The 9,437-nt window shown below is 44.9% G+C and overlaps 1 long non-coding RNA gene across 1 annotated transcript; it reads left to right on the plus strand.

Moving 5' to 3' along the window:
* The first annotated feature begins 2,939 nt into the window (after positions 1-2,939).
* Positions 2,940-3,682, plus strand: LOC135377011 (uncharacterized). The gene is made up of 4 exons (XR_010417975.1): positions 2,940-2,971; positions 3,158-3,220; positions 3,348-3,410; positions 3,582-3,682. It is a non-coding gene; the product is annotated as an uncharacterized LOC135377011 (long non-coding RNA).
* The last annotated feature ends 5,755 nt before the right edge of the window (positions 3,683-9,437 follow it).

The raw sequence follows: 9,437 nt of genomic DNA on the forward strand, positions 1-9,437 counted from the left end.
CGTAACTAACGCTGTTGATGTTGTGACTGTATTGTTGAAATGCGAGCGGGCTCCAGTGGCGGGTCGTAGGCTCGTCACACTGTCGTTGTCGTCGTTTATGCAGTCATCCACGGCATCTCTTGCGAAGATTTCTGTTCGATGTGCACGTGAAAACGTACTTCGTCAAGTAAAAAGAATAGTTAATTCACGACTTTAATGTTAAAATACTTAATGGAATTTTCTATTTTGACGTCCACGATTTATTGAATGTAAATGCGTAACTAACGCTGTTGATGTTGTGACTGTATTGTTGAAATGCGAGCGGGCTCCAGTGGCGGGTCCATGGAGGAAAGAAACCTAAGGAGGGAGTGTGTCTCGCCGAACGGGACGGCGGAGGACGGGGAGGGGGTTCCCCGGCAGCCATGTTCGTTGGTCAAGCAAGCCTCCTCTCTCACCTCTCCGTCTCCTCGCCCGCGTACATGTGATATTGTAAACATTTGCGCCGCGCCGGCCGCTCTTCAATCGCTTGCGTTGCAACACGGCCGTCTCCGTTGTCTCGTTTTGAGTGTCCGGTTGAAGCAGCGAACCGAAAGTGCATGCAGTCTCGCCAGCATGCCGAGCTGTTTCGTACCCGGCTGCAAGAATCACTCAGGTCGAAGACTGGAAGGTGTCACTTTTCACAGGTGAGTGACATTTGCTTGAAACCGCAGAAAATGCGGGCCTTTAAGTAACCTCATCGTTTCTCGTGTAGGATCCCGAAAAATCAGCAGCGTCGTGCCGCCTGGCTTCACGCCTTAGGCTACCCTCCCGACCGTGAGCCGTCAAAGTACAGCTCCATATGTTCTTTGCACTTTCGAGAAGAGCATATTGACCGAACCTCGTTGAGCTCTGTTCGTTTGCGAGACGATGCCGTTCCGACTGTCGCCTATCAGTCAGAAGTAAGGACAAGAGTTTCGTGTTAACAATGCATGAAGTTCACATCTAACGACGCTATACTTTCAGCCCGGCACACCGTCACGCAGCCACTCAGCATCGCCGTATCCGGCATCAGCATAGAGCTCTGCTGCATGCTCAGCGTCTGGTTCTGAAACTGTGGACATCGGTCAGGTAGGAACGCAGCAAGACACGGAAATAACCATATGGGTATTATCAATCAAGCTGTGTGCAACATATGGCTTTCCTGTTTTGTAGATGTGGTCATGAATGAGCCGTAAGTAGGTCGTGAAGAATTGGTAACACTTTCAATAGCAATACATGGTGTCAGCCTTTATTGGAAAACAAAGCGCTTCACAAACAGAACAATGAAGAAAACCACATGCCATGTTTGCAGTAGTTGTTACAAGGTGCTATTTGATTTTCGTTTACAACCCTCTTCGTGCGGTGTTGCTTTTCAAATAAGAGCACGCACCATGTAATATGCACGCGGGTAATGGGAGATTATAGTGTCTCCTAACGAAAAAACATTTTTGACTACAAGATGCTTCTGATTATCTGCAAGGCTCAAATCGGGCACCCAAAGTATACCTCTGATTACTTTCAATGGTGTCAATATTACTCCTGGTCGAATTTTTTACTTTCAGTCAACAACAGCTTCTCCTCCCAGCCCCGTTCCCCATCAAGCAGTTCTGCCTGTGCACGTGGAGCACAGCAGCATTCAGGTAATCAGAATGTGGCAACTGTAAATTATCACTGTGTCACTTGCCAAAAACTACCCAGAGCACCTCCACCCTTTGTCTTACCATTTATCTTTAGTTTTCTTTGAACAAATGCTAATACATAGGAACATAATTTTACATTTGCAGGAACCTACTGAACCCCTCTGGGAATATGCAGTGGTGGGAACTGAGCCATCAACAAGCGTCGAAAAAGTGGTAATGCTTGGGACATATGCAAGCGTGGATTTAGGGAGGGTACTGCCTCCTCCCCACCCCCCCAATACGGCTGTGTTCCCTGTATAAAAACTGCTGGATGATACTGTGCCACAAAGCACAAAATCTCTCTAAGACCCCCCCCCCCCCCCCCCATGACGGACTCTTAAATTCGCCCCTGGACATATGTGGGTACAAGGAACGAATAATGGCAGGAGGTTCTAATACGTACACACCAGTTGTGCAGCCACCATCGAAGTAAGGGGCAGACCCCTTTACCTGCCCTTCCCCCACCAATATGTATGCTATGCACTTTCTCATTAAACTTCCACGATTTGCATGGGTTAGCCTAGCAGATGTAGACGGGCTGAGTTAAGTGCACCCCCAACATCTGGTTGTGGTTATACCACTGGTACACATACTCTCTAGGTATACAACAATGTTAACTGTCTGCAAGGTTCAGATGAAGTTGTGGAAATGTGCTTTTCATTACTTTTGTTTTGATATCAGTAAGTCCCTGAGCGTGATTTTCAATTTTCAGTCGTCAGCAGCTTCCCTACCGAGTTACATGCGTCATCTGGCTGTGCATGTGGAGCAGAGCGACATTCAGGTAACTATACTGGGGTAGCTGAAATTGTTATCACGTCACATGCTGAGAGTTACCAGGAGCATTTACAGGGGCCTGGTGATCTCCTCTTGGAACCTGCCATGATTGGAACTGAGCTACCAACAGATGCTGGGGAAACGGTAATGCTTGGAGCATGGACGTGTGGGTGCAAAGGAACAAAACCAGCAATACTCCATGTGCAATTTTCAATTTTCAGTCGGCAGCAGCTGGTCTGCCCAGCGACGTGCAATGCATGGCACCTCCTTTTGCACATGTTGGGCCCACTGATGACCAGGCAAGTGTACACTAAGAATTAGGCTGCTGTAAATTGCTATTGTGTCACACAAGCAATTACGTAGCAACATGTGTTCATAGTACTTGTATGTAAAGTTGCTGAATATCTCTTCCCAAATAGCTTATTTCAGAACATATAAATGTTTATTGAGGGAAGACAATATTGTATTTGTAGGGGACTCCTGGCCTCCTCTGGGACCCACTTGTGAGCACGGATGACATGGTACTGGGCTACTTTTCCACAGCGTTCTTCTCTCATTAATTTTTGTTCTGCTACACACTATTTTGTTTGTGAATTGAATACCCCGTGGTGTGCTGCTCATAGCACCCTTTGTAGTGTTCTATAATGTGGAACTCAACATCAGTGACGGTACCTACTTAGTTATCATGGACGTGTGTTACATTGCAGGGCAGCACAGGGTTCCAATCGCCAGGTGAACCATATAGCCCTCCCACAGACCAAGACACAGACGTACGTTATGTTTGCATACTCTGTGCTATATGCTTCTGCTCTGCCACCCTCCTTAGCATTTTGTAGTGTGGCATTTCACATCAGTGGCAATACATACTTACTTCATTGGATGTGTGTCACATTACAGGAAAGCACAGGGTTTCAGTCACCGCAGGAACCGTATAGCCCTCCCACAGACCAAGATATGGATGTATGTTAGGTTTGCTTGCTCATGGTATGGTACAGTTATTATTAGAGCATAGTAATGCTTTTTTCAGTGATTACAGTCATGCAAGTTTTTTCTTTTTTTTTTACAACAGGATAAACCTTGTTAATGTTTCAATATCTACTAGACTAATGATTTCCCTTATATTTGCTCCAGTTTCAGTGGACTATTCAAGAAGCTGCTGAACCTGTGCAGCCTAGGACAAGTTCCCAGTCCCGATTGGTAAGACTTGCGGCATCAGACCACATAAGCTGTCATGGTATTAAGTTAATTATGGCCTGAGGTTTTGGGGTAAAACTGAAATCTCTATTTCTATACCCTGTTCTAGTCGTCATATACAGATTATAATTTCAGCCTTGTTTCACCAAACCAAGCAATCAGCATGAAACTATAGACACAGTACTATAGAGACTACTAACTATAGAGACAGTTATCTCTAGCTTGTTGTTATTGTTGCGAATTCGATTCGCAACAATAATAAGCCCAGCTTTTTATCCCTGACCTTAGTAGTGGGTGTAATCGTTTATCCCGAGATTCATAAATTTAAGCATGCAAGTATAAAACTTGATGTTTGCACTGAATTTCAAATAATATATCCTGAATACTTCTGGCCAAAATGTATTGCATGAAGGTAACACACTTAGCCAGCAACTGTTAATTGTGCTGAGTGTGTTCATAGCATGCCAACATTGTTGTGATTTGCATGGTTGATTCTTTTCTACACTAACTATAGTCCTCTTGATGACTGTTCTGTGCATGTATGAATATGGAATCAATAAATGAATTTACTGGAAGATTCTGTGTTTCTGCTCCTTTGGAAACTCATGCAAGTAACTGTAAAACCCTTTATTTGCACGCAACCAAAATTTTTGCAAAGTTCGCGAACATATCATACATTCAGAAAAATACTAAATGTGTGAAATCTGGAGTCCGCAAAATTACCTGTTGTGGCCCATTTGCGAACAATTGGGGTGCGAAAATGAAGGTTTTACAGTAGCATGAGGAAGCCTGTGACACTTTTTCTACGCTCAGAAATAGCATAGTATCCTGCAACCACGAGTGCATCACTGTATTTTGCTCTGGGCAGGCACTTTACTGTGCCTTTTACCTGCCGATATTTCTGGAGAAGCATAAGACAGAGACAGTGAACCTAACATTCATCTTCACAATTGTATTGAGTAAGTAATTTCACTTATCACGTGGCGGAGCCAGTTTACGTGGTACTTTCAGAAGTCCACGTGCATTTCTTGGGACCCAGGAGAAACACGACTTGTAAATGGCAGCAAGGTGCCTCCATAGGTATTCACTGTCTCGTGTCACCATCAAATACATCAGCATCGATACTTCCACTATAATCATTATAATGAAAGTTACAAAATGAGTTTCGTGAATTGCAAAACAAAAAATACATAGAATCAGTTCAGGTTACGTGCAACATCACGTAAGTGGTCCCGTACTGATGAGGTGCACCATCATTTCTTAAAGGTGGGGTGTACCTTAAATGAAACACCCTCTATAAGTGGAACAAGTGGTAGCTGTGCATCTACTTAATGGGTTCCAGTAACTCCCAGAGAAGCAGGTTCCAGAGTACTGATAACATATTAGCTTGTCTCGCCTTTGCTGCGTGATGATGCACTATTTGATATTTTACTTCCTATGTGTGATGAGGCCAGTCTTATCAGGTCTTGTTGTGAACATCTGCATTGTGTCACTTGGACGACTATTGGCCATACTGAGTTACATGAACTTCTTTTCTTGCCTTCCCTGTTTACGCTCCAGGGAGTGGTCGTGCGACTGGATTTGACCAATAGCTGTTGGAAGAGCAAAGGGAAAAGCTTGATGTACTCTGAAACTTGTTTCTACTGTATTCTAGGTGCCACTACTCTGTAGTTACTGCAGGGTACATTAAAGGAATATGAATCCAAATTCCAACGAACAAAGTTCTCTATGTTGTTATCCTAGGCTATCCCCCATGTCGACACCCCAGAGAAGGCGTTTCTTAGAGCCAGAGTGAAGTGGTACACACAACAGCAAACAAAGAGCAGAAAACAGATAAAGAGACTACAGCAGGCTCAACGTAGACTTAAGAAGCGTAACGCTCTACTGAAAGATGTAATCAGAGACTTGAAGAGACAAAACATATTGCTTGAAGAAAGTGCCACCATTCTGGAAAACTTGGGAGCAGCCAATCAGCAACTTTTGAAGAGACAAATTGCAAAATCTAAAGGAAAACCTTTGCCAAAACAGTATTCTCCTGAGCTCAGAGCATTCGCACTGACACTTCACTTTTACTCCCCACGAGCATACAACTATGTCCGGAGTGTCTTTGACACTTGTCTGCCACATCCTAAGACACTTGCAAAGTGGTACCAGACTGTAGATGGGAAACCAGGCTTTTCAAAGGAAGCATTAGCAGCACTCAAAATGAAAGTACAAGCTAATACAGAACATGGAATTGCCACCACGTGCAGCAAGATGGTTGATGAGATGTCCATTCGTCAGCAGCTCGAGTGGGATGGGAAGAAATTCCAAGGGTACGTGGACATGGGTACAGGCACAGAAGGAGATTGTTTGCCACTGGCTAAAGCAGCATTCGTAATTATGGTTGTAGCAATAAATGGACGATGGAAGTTGCCAGTCGGCTACTTTCTTGTTGACGGCCTTGATGGTGAACAACGCTCCAGTCTAGTCTCCCAAGCTCTCGTTCAGGCACACGATAGTGGGGCAACCATTGTTTCGCTTACCTGTGATGGTGCACCTGCAAACTTTGCCATGTTCCGGAGCCTTGGTTGTGATTTCAGTAATACAGAGAGACTAAAGACAACATTTCCTCATCCATGCACCAACCAGCCAATTGCAGCATTCATGGACCCTTGTCATATGCTCAAGCTGGTTAGAAATACACTGTGTGATAAGAAGGCCTTCATAGATCCAAATGGCAAGATGATAGCATGGCACTTCATAGACAAGTTGCACCAAATACAAAGGGACCAAGGCCTCCACCTAGCAAATCGTTTGCGAGCAGCCCACATTAATTGGCACAAACAACCCATGAAAGTGAGCTTGGCAGCACAGGTCATGAGTGCCTCAGTAGCAGACGCTTTGGCCGAGTGCCGCACCAGCCATGTGGAAGGTTTTGTGGGATCGGAAGCAACGGAGCAATTCCTGCGGCACATCAATGACATATTCGATGTGCTCAATTCCCGAAGCATTCATCAGAAGCATTGGAAGAAGCCCGTAACCAGCGACAACATCAACAGAGTAAGAGGCCTATTTAACATAGTTGACCAGTACTTATCGAAGCTGAGGGAGTACAGAAATGGCCCAATGCTGCTCAACACAAACCGAAAAACTGGATTTTTAGGATTCAAGATCTCCATGAAAAGTCTGCTGGATTTATATGAAGAAACAGTAATTAGGAAGAACATGCTGAAATACATACCAGCACACAAGATATGCCAGGACCATTTGGAGTTGTTCTTCGGTGCAATTAGGTCATATGGAAGGCAAAATGACAATCCAAATGCACGGCAGTTCTGCGCTGCATTTAAGCGGATGATAATTCAGAATGAAATAAGAGATGTGACGACAGGGAGCTGTTTACCACTAGAATCTGTATCCATCCTGAGTGTCACAAGTGCAACGACGCCCTCACCTGAGGAAGTGATCAACATTACCGCACCGCGAAGACAACTGCTATCCAATTCTGAAGAAGCATCGGGAGCCAGTGAACTTGATCATGATTACTGCCCTGACCCAGGCAGGATAACTGATATTGCAGGACGAGCCGTCACATACATCGCAGGATTTGTTGTACGCCACTTACAACGATCATTGCTGTGTAGCACCTGTTCCGACGTTCTCACTGCAACATCCACTGAGCTGCCAGCATATTCACTGATTCGTCGCAAAAGCAGAGGAGGGCTGCTGTACCCATCTGAGGGCGTACTCAGGATCACAAGAAAATGCGAGCAGGCTCTTCGTATTGTCATGGCCCGCAATGAGCTAGCAAAGAAAAATATTGTGCAAGTTATGATCAGTGAAGTAGTTCAGGACCTCAAGGACAAGGAGCTCTTTCCATCTGTCCATGAGCACATGTTCGAGATGTCACCAATGGACAACCACCTTGTTCACCTGATCACAGCAATTGCGCAAAGATATATAAACGTAAGACTACATCACGCAAGCAAGGAGGTGTCACGAAACCTGCACGTCTCTAGGGTACGCCAGATGTTCACAAAATTGACTCAATTTAAGGGACAGTGACTGTACCACCATAGTAGCGTGTTATTCCTGCAAGCCAAGGCTGTGTGAGTCAAGTCACCAGTGAATGTGTCCCTTTTACTCCTTACTCTCTTTGTTTCGTGTGCCAAATCTATTTACTCACTAAACTTTTGTCTTCGCCGAGGTGTGCGAACGTGAGAGCCAAATATTGTATCGTATATTGTATCACATCTCCCGCCTCGAAGGGACGTTCTTTGGAGTCGGTATCTCACCACAACATTTTATATGACGTTCATAATTTCAAAGAAACCATCAGTCTTTGACAGAGCAGGCAATTAAACAGAGCCAAATATTTGGTGAAATGCAGTGTTGTTCTATTACCGAACTAAACTAAATGCACAACTCGAAAGGTAACCAAGAAGCGGACTGTCACACTGACTACCTCAGGAAAAATGCACACAACGCTGTTACGGGCCGCAGTTTGAAGCTGACACAAACAAAATCTGTGAAATCACTGAAATATATGCACTGTTCGTCTGCTACGCACTCCGACTATTGTTTGACAAACAGACATGGCGTCGCCTCTGGGTGCATGCGCCCCTCAAACTTCCATTGGTACTTCGTGAAAAGCAACGTCACTTCCGGCACACCCCATGCTGCGCTTCCGCCACACTTTGTTCAAGCGAGGAAATACGGTGCGCTCCCTCCTTAGCTTTCTTTCCTCCATGCTTTCCTCCGCCGGTCGTAGGCTCGTCACACTGTCGTTGTCGTCGTTTATGCAGTCATCCACGGCATCTCTTGCGAAGATTTCTGTTCGATGTGCACGTGAAAACGTACTTCGTCAAGTAAAAAGAATAGTGAATTCACGACTTTAATGTGAAAATATTTAATGGAATTTTCTATTTTGACGTCCACGATTTATTGAATGTAAATGCGTAACTAAAGCTGTTGATGTTGTGACTGTATTGTCGAAATGCGAGCGGGCTCCAGTGGCGGGCAGTGTTGCCAATTTAGCGGATTTCCCGCCAGATCTGGCGGATTCGACTTGCATCTAGCGGGAAAAAAATGTTTTTAGCGGCTAGCGGAATTTCTGACGGGGTCCTGGCTCAATTTAGGGGATTCTAGCGGATTCAGACTTTCGCCTCATTTTGGCTGAAAAGCCCGAAAAATCAAGTTATTCCCTACAGTATGCTAACTTCCGAACCGAAACCAGTCACCTGAAATTTGGTAAACTCCCCACTCTCCAAGGTCAAAAATAAGGTTGTTGTTTGAAATTTGGTATCTGCACGGCTGTTTGCGCGCAAGAAGCTCACTTTCGATTCGCTCTCTTTCCTTTGTGCTAGAACCTTTTTGATCTGTTTTGGAGAACACACCACCAGTACCTCGGTCAGACCACAACATTTAATGTCTTATATGTTAGGGCCGTAATCTTGCGCCGGACAGAAGCGACTTCGCTCTGTCCTTAGGGCGCGAAATTAAGGCCTTAACTACTAAGGCCTTAAATGCTGCTCTCACCCAGCACAGCATTGTTGACTAGGGGAAATGATGACACATAACCCGAGATTTTGCACTAGAACACGAATTAAAGTTTGTCTGGACATCTTGCTCCCTCTTGTAGTAGCCCACAAAGTCTGCCGATTGCTGTTCCCAATGCGAGGTGGCTTCGTTTCTCTTCTTCACTAGCGTCTATGGCAGTGTGCACTCTTCTAGTTTGTTGAAATGCCAAAAGTGAGTTACAAACAAAAACTTTGCAAGGAATGGCTTCGGGACCCTGTGCTAAGGAACGGT

The sequence above is a fragment of the Ornithodoros turicata genome, unplaced genomic scaffold (genome assembly GCF_037126465.1).
Source record: "Ornithodoros turicata isolate Travis unplaced genomic scaffold, ASM3712646v1 ctg00001439.1, whole genome shotgun sequence".
Lineage (NCBI taxonomy): Eukaryota > Metazoa > Arthropoda > Arachnida > Ixodida > Argasidae > Ornithodoros > Ornithodoros turicata.